This window comes from Trichechus manatus, unplaced genomic scaffold (assembly GCF_000243295.1).
Source record: "Trichechus manatus latirostris isolate Lorelei unplaced genomic scaffold, TriManLat1.0 scaffold00159, whole genome shotgun sequence".
Classification (NCBI taxonomy): domain Eukaryota; kingdom Metazoa; phylum Chordata; class Mammalia; order Sirenia; family Trichechidae; genus Trichechus; species Trichechus manatus.
Window position 1 is genome coordinate 4,910,804 of NW_004444095.1, and position 11,235 is coordinate 4,922,038.

General features: G+C 39.2%; 1 pseudogene; it reads right to left on the reverse strand.

Annotated features, from left to right (window-relative positions):
- Nucleotides 1-1,383: 1,383 nt before the first annotated feature.
- LOC101359578 (poly(A) polymerase alpha pseudogene) lies at nucleotides 1,384-2,574 on the reverse strand (annotated as a pseudogene).
- Between the last annotated feature and the right edge of the window lie 8,661 nt (nucleotides 2,575-11,235).

Genomic DNA, 11,235 nt, shown 5'->3' on the forward strand with positions numbered 1-11,235 from the left:
ACGTCTAGTAGTTTTTCAATTATAGTTGAAAACATTTTAACGTATATAAAACATATAGACACACCTATAAATACACAATATATGTGTGTGTATTTATAGATGGAAAAGTTATAATTCTTTCATAAAATACCTTTTTAAATGTAAAAGCAATAAAAAGTATCATTAAATTTATCTAACCATTTAAAGTAAGATCTAATTCTTTAGCTCTTTAATATTTGTTCTAAATTAACATCTTGAAGCTACTATTTTTACATTTTTAAGATTACAAATGTGATATACGTGCATTATAGACTTAGAAATATTGAGCACAGTTAAATTCATTCATAATCCCAACCCCTGTAATATTAAACATTTGCTTATTTCATCCCTGATTTTTTTTTCCCTTAAGCTGGGTTGTTGTTTTTGCTGTTACTGTTTTTTGTGTGTGTGCATGTGTGCGTGCATGTATGTGTGTGCATGTGTGTGTGAGATCACGCCATTTAAAAAAAAAACAACAACTGCGTTTTCAATGAGGAAATACATCGTATGTTCATAAAATAGCTCTTGAGAATTCCAAGGAGTATAGATACTGTAAAACAAAGCAAATGACACTGAGTACATCATGTGAAAGCAACCGTCTGATCTCCAGGTTATAAAAGCAAGAATTAAAAAGCCACTGCACAGAAAAGGGTCTAAATTTTCAGCTTGGCAAAACTTGGGTGCAGTTACATGAAAATGCTTAATAAACTGAATTTTACCCCCAATGTGTAAACAAAATGACAAGACTAAATCCATGCCTGTCAATTTCAATCTAACTGCATAAAAAACAAAAACAAAAAATCTAACCAGTTGCAGTCAAATGGATTCTGACTCATAGCGACCCTATAGGACAGAGTAGAACTGCCCCATAGGGTTTCCAAGGAGTGGCTGGTGGATTCGAACTGCTGAACTTTAGGTTAGCAGCCAAGCTGTTAACCACTGCACCACTACTCCATAGCAACACAAAACACACAGCAACTGAGTACACTGCATCTGTGAGTATGACCATATTTCCTTTGGTGGTAGATGGGCAAGCAAGGAGACTGTGGCACAGAGCGAACCTATGGGAAGCAGAAATATTATGTACTAGACATCATAAAGTAATGGTGAAAAGAAACCCTCAAAGTGTATAAAATTATACAATGTATTGAATTACTATATAACATAGAAGATGCTGGAAAAATCTGTTAGGTTTGCTTCATCTAGATTAATAAAGAGTAACTAAGTTTATTAATATTTGACATCCTTTACACTGTTGCTAACAAATTAATAATAGCACACCTGGCCACACATACTAACCAGGACTTTCGATCAAATGCTGATTAGCCCAGTAAGGGAGGTCATCAAATCAACCTAAATCCATTTTTAGTCATGTCTAGTCTTGTATGCTTTTTCAGCAGTTGAAGATAGCAGGTTGAGTTGGCAGATGTTGTTTATAGACCACTGAGCTTGTTTTGAACCATTCAATCTCAGTCTTATTGAATTATTGATAACAGGAATAGGGTTTGCTAGGAGAGCAGAGATATCAGAAAGGTCTGTACTAAATATTTTCTGAGAAACCACAGAAAAGTCACCATCTAAATAGTTTCTGGTTGAGTTGCACTTGTCTGTATCAAGTTATTTCCTCATTTCTGTTTTATCATGTCCACTCAAAAAGACAATATCTTCACTTGTTGTGTCCTCTTCTGTTTTGGTTTTCTTGGGACCCTCTTCTTCATGAGGTGAGGATGTCCTTTTGACTCCTACTATAAGATTTTGTATTTTTGTTGCTACATTTTCTGAAGGTCTAGGTGGTAGGTTTACCAGACATGTTGAAGAAGCCACTCTGGAGACTACTGGCTTTGGTGGCGGAGAAGTGGCTGGTTGTATGGCAGTTTGAGGAATCCTCTCATTGGAATTTATTTGTGGCACTGAATCTTCAGTAGCCTGTATGTTGGTTACAAATGCTGTTACGTCTGGAGCAGGACTGTCTCTGCCCTGAGAGCTTTCAGAACAGTTCAATGGACCAGTTTTCAGAGCACTAGTAGTAGTAGACAGCCTGCTATCACTATCCTTTGATAAGCAGAGGCTGCTGTCACTTAGAACTGTCAATCTCACACCTTCTGTTGAATGCTTTTTCCTTTTCCAAAGCACAGGATCAGATAGTTCTTGTAGTCGCTTTGTGTTACATGCTTTGCTCTAATTTACATATTTACTTCAAACATCTTGCTGTTTATTAAAACCCATTGCCGTCCAGTCGATTCTGACTCATATGACCCTATAGGACAGAGTTGAACTGTCCCATAGGGCTTCCTAGGCTGTAATCTTTACGGAAGCACACTGCCATATCTTTCTTCCTCGGAGAGGCTGGTGGGTTCAAATCACCGACCTTTTGGTTGGCAGCCAAGTGCTTAACCACTGTGCCACCAGAGCTCCTTTGCTGCTTAGTGTTGCCTGTAAATTATATCTGTGAAAAACTAAATAGCATAGATGATCAACATTGAGGCTTTCAGGGTTTTTAGTTGATTTTTTTTTTTTTAAAACTAACCCAGTCACCCATATCGTATGAACTTCTTCCTTATTCTTTCCCATCATCCTCTTTTTAATTCTTACTTTGAAACAATTGTTTCCTATCCCTGGATGAAATCTTAGACATGTTCTCTAGTTTTCCCAGTGTCTCTTAAATTAAAAAATCTATTTTAAGCGTTAAAATCATTAAAAAATCTACTTTAAGCATTAACACAATTGTTCTGATCTCATTATTAATTCCAGTCTACTCTAGTGTTATTTCAAATGCCAAAGTTATTCACAGTTGAACTTTTCTCCTCCCCCAGACCATACCTGCATGAATACTGAAAGCCTGCAGCAGGAAAAGGATACGAACTATCTTCTTCTCTTAGTTGTTTGCTAATTTTGCTGAGTCCAAGGCAATGGTGAAAAGGGCATGAACTTAAGTGGCTGATACAACTGGATTCTGGTGTTGGGACTCTCTGGTGATAGTATTTTCGGGTGATGCCTCTTTCTGCCATAGAGTGTTTTTGGGTTCCCATTGGAGACCTCCTCCACTTAGACCCCTTGGTGAGGGGAACGCCTCTTCTCTGGATGACTGTATACAACTTCACCCTCTGCCCTGGGATTTCATCTGTTTACCCTTTGGTTGGGGTTCCTATGTTTCTCCAATCAGTCCTCTTGGGTGAAGTAAATGTTAAGAAAACCCTAGAATAGATCCCTTTCTCAAGGTCATATTTAGTCCCCAGGAAACCTGCACTGCTGCCCCACATTTGTTTGGAAGGGGAGCTGGCTATCAGGACAACTGTCTCTACACTGCCATCAGTGAGGGGCAGCATCAGCCATAGACCTTTCCTTTAGGATTCATAGGCATAAGTCAAATGCTTGTCCTCTTGCTTCTCAATCTCTTGGAAACACATTTAAAGCTCTCCATATGGATCCCGAAGCTTCAGTTGAGGTGAGTCAAGCAGAGCACACTGATATCTTTCTTGCAGTAAATCCTCTTACCACTACAAACCCACCAGAGTGGCTAAAATGAAAATGACAGAAAATACCAAGTGTTAGAGAAGATGTGGAGCAACAGGAACTATCCTTTACTGATGGTGGGAGTATTAGTGGTATAATCACTTTGGAGAACTCTTTGGCATTATATACTAAAGCTGAACATATCCATTTTCTATGACCAAATAATTCCGCTCTTTAGGCATATATCTAACAGACATGTGCACACATGTTCTAGAAGAGGATGTCCATAGAAGCCCTATTCATGATAACTACAAACTGAAAATTGCCTAATTGCCCATTTGAAACAGAATGGAAAAATAAATGGTGGTATATTCACACAATGGAATGCTATACATCAACTGCACACATCAATATGCTTGAATATCACAAACACAATATTCATCAGGTAAAGCCAAGCACAAAAGAATAATACTGTATGTCATCATTTATATAAAACCTTAAAACAGGCCAAGTTATTCTTTGCTGTTCAAAGTGAAGAATAGTGGGGTGGCTGGCTGGAAAGGAGCCTGAGGGGCCTCTGGAGTGCTGGTAATGTTCTCCTTCCTGATCTGGTGCTAGTAAGATGGTTGAAATAAGCTCATAAAATTTATTGAGCTGCACACTTACAATATGTGCACTTCTCTTTTGGATATTATACTTTAATAAAAATTAAAAAGTAAAATATGACAAAAACAAACCAACACAAATGAGATTAGCTATCATGATTTATTAATCTCAGCCTCTTATATGAGCTGGAGGTGGGTGATCTGTTTATTCTGGAAGGCCCAGCTTTGGGTCACCCTTTTTGTAAAGCCTGCATAGATGAACCAGTCCCTCTGTTTAGATTGTGTGGTTACCAAGCAACTATTATTCTCTTGTCAGCCTTTGTGGCCTCTTTCTGAGCCTACAGGAGAAATTTCATTTATCATCCTGTTACATAAACGATGTCCTTGGTACAAAGATATCACAAGCTTGGAGAACCAACTGAGGACTCAGCCCATGCTCATTGGCAGGTACTGTAGGTCACAATGTGCCAAAAGCCAGAAAAAGAATAAAGGATACCAAATGAGAGCTGAAATGACAAGAATTTCTGCATTAGTCTTTTTTTAAAATTGTGCTTTAAGCGAAAGTTTACAGTTGAAGTTAGTTTCTTATACAAAAATTTATACACATATTGTTACGGAACCCTAGTTGCTCTCCCTATAATGTGGCAGCACACTCCTCCTCTCCACCCCGAATTTCCCACATCCATTCAACCAGCTCCTGTCCCTTTTTGCCTTCTCATCTTGCCTCTGGAAAGGAGCTGCCCATTTAGTCTCATATATCTACTTGAGCTAAGAAGCACTCTCTTTACTAGTATTATTTTATGTCTTATAGTCCAGTCTAATCGATGTCTGAAGAGTTGGCTTCAGGAATGGTTACAGTTCTGGGTTAACAGAAAGTCCTGGGACCATGTCTTTCGGAGCCCTCCAGTCGCAGTCAGATCATTAAGTATGGTCTTTTTACTATAATTTGAGTTCTGCACCCCACTTTTCTCCTGCTCCATCAGGGACTCTCTGTTGTATTCCCTGTCAGAGCAGTCATTGGCAGTAGCAGGGCACCATCTAGTTCTTCTGGTCTCAGGCCGATGGAGTCTCTGGTTTACGTGGCCCTTTCTGTCTCTTGGGCTAATATTTTCCTTGTGTCTTTGGTGTTCTTCATTCTCCTTTGCTCCAGGTGGATTGGGATCAACTGATGCATCTTAGATGGCTGCTCACTAGCTTTTAAGACCCCAGATGCCACTTACCAAGATGGGATGCAGAACATTTTCTTAATAAACTTTGTCATGCCAATTGACCTAGATGTCATCTGAAATCATGGTCCCCAGATCCCCGCCCCCGCTACTCTGTCCCTCGAAGTATTTGGTTGTATTCAGGAAACTTCTTAGCTTTTGGTTTAGTCCAGTTATGCTGACTTCCCCTGTATTGTGTGTTGTCCTTCCCTTCACCTAAGATACTTCTTGTCTACTATTTAGTTAGTGAATACCTCTCTCCCCTCCCCACCATCATAACCATCAAAAAATGCTTTCTTCTGTGTTTAAACCATTTCTTGAGTTCTTATAATAGTGGACTCATACAATACTTGTTCTTTTGCGACTGACTAATTTCACTCAGCATAATGCCTTCCAGATTTATCCATATTATGACATGTTTCTCGGATTCATCATTGTTCTTTATCATTGCATGTTCTTCCATTATGTGAATATAGCATAATTTGTTCATCCATTCGTCCATTGATGGGCTCCTAAGTTGTTTCCATCTTCTTGCTATTGTGAACAGTGCTGCAATGAACATGGGTGTGCGTATATATATTCGTGTGACAACTCTTATTTCCCGAGGGTATATTCCAAGCAGTGGGATTGCTGGAACATATGCTACTTTTATTTCTAGCTTTTTAAGGAAGCACCAAATCAATTTCCAAAGTGGTTGTACCATTTAACATTCCCAACAGCTGTGTATAAGTGTTCCAATCTCTCTACAACCTCTCCAACATTTATCATTATTATTATTTTTTTTTTGCAGAGGGTTTTTTTTTAACCTTTTTGATTTTTTTTTTTACTGAACTTTAGATGAAGGTTTACAGAACAAACTAGCTTCTCATTAAACAGTTGGTACATATATTGTTTTATGGCATTGGTTAACAACCCCATAACATGTCAGTACTCCCCCTTCTTGACCTTGGGTTCCCTATTACCAGTGTTCCTGTCCCCTCCTACCTTCTAGTCCTTGCCCCTGGGCTGGTGTGCCCCTCCTAGTCTTGTTTTTTCGTATGGGACTGTCTAATCTTTGGCTTAAAGGTGAACCTCTGGAGTGACTTCATTACTGGGTTAAAAGGGTGTCTGGGGGCTATACTCTCGGAGTTTCTCCACTCTCTATCAGGCCAGTAAGTCTGGTCTTTTTCTCCCAACATTTATTATTTTGTGTTTTTTGGGTTAATGCTAGCCTTGTTGGGGTGAGATGGTATCTCATTGAACTTTTAATTTGCATTTCTTTAATGGCTAATGATCTTGAGCATTTCCTCATGTGTGTTAGCCACCTGAATGTCTTCTTTGGTGAAGTGCCTGTTCATATCCTTTGCCCATTTTTTAATTGGGTTATTTGTCTTTTTGTTGTTGAGGTTTTGCAGTATCTTGTAGGATTAGACACTGATCGGATTTGTCGTGGCCTAAAATTTTTTCCCAGTCTGTAGGCTGTCTTTTTACTCTTTTGGTGAAGTCTTTTAATAAGCATAAGTGTTCGATATTTAGGAGCTCCCAGTTACCTAGTTTCTCTTCTGGTGTTTGTACATTGTTAGCAATGTTTTGTATTCTGTTTATGCCATGTATTAGGGCTCCTAGCGCTGTCCCTATTTTTTCTTCTGTGATCTTTATCGTTTTTGATTGGATATTTAGGTATCTGATCCATTTTGAACTAGTTTTTGTGCATGGTGTGAGGTATGGGTCTTGTTTCATTTTTTTGCAAATGGATATCCGGTTATGCCAGCACCATTTGTTAAAGAGAGTATCTTTTCCCCAATTAATGGACTTTGGGCCTTTGTCAACTATCAGCTGCTTATAGGTGGGTGAATTTATGTCTGGATTCTCAATTCTGTTCCATTGGTCTATGTATCTGTTGTTGTACCAGGTTGTTTTGACTACTGTAGTGGTATAATAGGTTCTAAAATCAGGCAGTTTGAGGCCTCCCACTTTGTTCTTCTTCTTCAGTAATGCTTTACTTATTCAGGGCCTCTTCCCTTTCCATATGAAGTAGGTGATTTGTTTCTCCATCTCATTAAAAAATGCCGTTGGAATTTGGATCGGGATTGCATTGTATCTGTAGATCACTTTGGGAAGAATAAACGTTTTCACAATGTTGAGTCTTCCTATCTTTGAGCAAGGTATGTTTTTCCACTTATGTAAGTCCCTTTCATTTTCTTGCAGTAGTGTCTTGTAGTTTTCTTTGTATAGGTCTTTTATGTCTCTGGTTCGATTCATTCCTAAGTATTTTCTCTTCTTGTAGGCTATTGTAGATGGTATTGATTTGGTGATTTCCTCTTCAAAGTTCTCTTTGTAGGTGTAGAGGAATCCAACTGATTTTTGTGTGTGTATCTTATATCCTGCTACTTTGCTGAAAACTTCACAGTTTCTTTGTTCTACTTAATTTTCTGTGCTGAGTTGTTTTTCTTTATGCATTTTCTTTTCATCTTTTTCATTGGTGTTGATTTTGTATTTGCTAAGTCTTTATGTTTTTCTTGTTTTTTATTTTGATGTGTAGGATTGTTAGTTTCCTTTGTGGTTACCTTGATATTTAGCCCTATTTTTCTAAGTTTAAACCAGTGTTTTGCTACTTTACATTGCCTTGACTTCCTCTCCATATAAAAAATCTATGACTACATTTTTAGTCCTGCTTTCTTGTTTTTTTGTTGTCTACTTTTACATACTGATGTCTCTCTTTCCCTATTTTCAGTGTTTTAGCTTTGATTTATTTTTCTGACTTCCGTAACTGGGTTGATATCTGGTTGCTCTGTCTTGTGTTCTAGTCTTGGGTTGTAATCTGATATTACTGATTTTCTAACTAGAGGACTCCCTTTAGTATTTCTTGTAATTTTGGTTTGGTTTTTGCAAACTCCCTAAACTTCTGTTAGTCTAGAAATGCCCTAATTTCACCATCATATTTGAGAGACAGTTTTGCTGGATTGATATAATTCTTGGCTGGCAATTTTTTTTCCTTCAAGGCTTTATATATGTCATCCCATTGCCTTCTTGCCTGCATGGTTTCTGCTGAGTAGTCCAAGCTCAGTCTTATTGACTCTCCTTTGTAGATGAGTTTTCGTTTATCCTTAGCTGCTCTTAAAATTCTCTCTTTGTCTTTGGAGTTGGCAATTTTGATTATAATATGTCTTGGTGAATTTCTTTTGGGATCTACCTCATGTGGGTTTGATGACCATCTTGGATAGATAACTTGTCATCTTTCACGATATCAGGGAAGTTTTTTGCCAACAAATCTTCAACAATTCTCTCTGTATTTTCTGTTATCCCTGTTCTGGCACTCCAGTCACTCGTAGGTTATTCCTCTTGATAGAGTCCCACGTAATTCTTATGGTTTCTTGATTTTTTAAAATTCTTTTATCTTATTTTTCCTCAAATAACTTGGTGTCAAGTGCTTTATCTTCAATCTCACTAATTCTGACTTTCATTGCCTCAATTCTGCCCCTATGATTTTCTAATGAGTTGTCTAATTCTAAATTTTATTATTAATCTTCTGGATTTCTGTTTGCTGTCTCTATGGATTCTTGCAGCCTGTGGAATTTGTCATTATACTCTTCTATAATCTTCTTAAGTTCCTCTATTGCTCTGTCTGTGTGTTCCTTGGCTTGTTCTCAGTTTTGCATAATCTCCCTCCTAATATCTTGAAGAGTTCTGTGTATTACTCTTTTGTATTCTACCTCTGGTAATTCCAAGAAGTTCTCTTCCTCCAGAAGATTTATTAGTTCTTTGTTTTGGGACCTTCCTGAAGCCGTCATGGTAGGCATCTTTATGTAATTTGATATTGACTGTTGTCTCTGAGCCATCAATAAGTTATTATATATTTATTTTATATTTGCTTACTGTGTCCTAGCTTCTTGTTTTGTTTTGGTATGCCCAAATAGGCTGCTCGTGTGAGCTAGTTTGATTATTTGTGCTTTTGAATCTCTAACGTCCTGTCACCAGGCTGTTAGATCTGTTACTAAGTATGAGAGCCCAGGAGTCCGTTCACTTTTCTTATGTGGATTCAGCTCCGGTGTCCAGGTAATCAGTCACCAGGTGTGTGGTGCAGGCTCCCACCTATAGTCCTAGACGGGCAGGGGTGATTGGTGTATCCACAGGTATCTGGTTGCAGTGGGGGGGTCACGCACTGAGAAAAGCAGGGGGCTGACAGCTTCCCCTGAGTGTCTGGGAGGAAAGTGTGTCCCTGTATCCCAGAGTGTGTAGGTGGGTTAGTTTTGCAGCCAAACTATCAGCACCCAATGCTGTTGGCTGTAAGGACTGGAAGGCACCACATATTCTTGGACCCCTGTCACAGGTGGCTAGGTGGCATGGGTGGAGACACAGTCCTGAGGCCCCTGATATTGGCAGGTGAGGACTCGGCTTAATGGTCAGAGTAGTGAGAAAAGTCACGAACCTGCCACTCTACTGTATAGTTGATACAGTTGAAGTTAGGCTTCAGGTGTATACCCTCTTGTACTGTACTAATGAGGGCCTATGCTGTTGAAATGGGCCCACACAGGTCTATGTAGGGCCGAAAGGAAGGCATTCAAAGTCCATGGACTCCTTATGCATGTGCTTAGCCCAAGGAGCTGTGCCTGCCCTGAGTTCTTGGTTTAGGGGAACTGGCAGAATAATTTTTCCTTGTTTATTAATTTGTTCCCTCTCCAAGGCCAGAAGAATGGCTTAGGGCAGGTGATGGGTCCTACTTCCGGCCCAAGGGACTCCGCAATCTCTGAAGCCAGCCCAGGACCTGGTGCAGAGCTGGGAGGAGACAGGTAAATGGGAGAGTGGTTCGTCCCAAAGGGGGTGTTTTTTGATCTGTGTGGCAGATTAGACACACATACTTATCTTTTGCTGATTGCACACCACTTTTCACTGATTCTGGAGTCTTGAGCATAATCTCCACCGCTTGGTCTCTCCTGATGTGGAAAACGCATCCTGAGCACCACTGCTTGTCTCACCGGGCATGCCAGCTGATCCAGCCTGCAGGTCTGGCAACTCCACGCTGCTTCCGAACCATCTCTCCCTCCCCCTGCCACTCTGTCTGATTCCTCAACTTTGCTTTGATGTTCAGGGCTCCCAGATAGTTATACACAATCCATTCACTTGATTTTTTGGGTCTTCGTTGCAAGAGGGACCACAGGAAGCATCTGTCTGCTCGGTCATCTTGGCCCCGCCTCCCTCTGCCTTAATCTTGAAGATCACAATTGCAAGCTTACTCTGCCCAGGTTTTCTGGTAATACCTTTTTTAATTCATGTGGGATATGGATTGCCACAGTGATAGAGCTGAATTGGGAGGGCTTTGTGAAAAATATGTCAAAGGGGAGAAAAGGTTCAATCTACATCAATCTTTGTCAATTCTTTTATCATGGTGCATGGAGGCACTCTGAAATTAGCAAATATTTAAGATTCTTCAAGTCAGATTGTTCTTTCTCATATCCATATTTACCCTGGACCCCAAAGAGACTGCAGCTATGAAAGCAGCAGCCAAGTAGCAGGTTCTTTGGACAGACTCTCGGAAAGAGTCATAAGCATGAAGATTTGTATGTTTCAAGATGGACATTGACAAATTGTTTTCCATTTGACAATGTCACCAGCAATATGTGGGATTATCAAATTTCCCACATCTCCATCAACATTAGCTAATATTATTTGTGTAAATATATACATATATGTTATATGTATGCATATATGCATGCATATATATATGTTATAGAACATATAAAACTTTCAATGGCAAGAAATGGCTCTTCAACATTTTAAATTTAAGGACAGAGAAAACATATTGGTCACAATTTTACATTTTAGGAAGAATCTTTTCAGCACAAAATGCCTATTTTATTGAGTTGCTGTTGTTCTGACAAGATATAAAACTGAGTGTCTGATCAATCTCTAGCAAAGATACTCTGTAAAGGGATATAAGGACAATGGTCACAGATTCCTCAATTAGTTTAAAAATT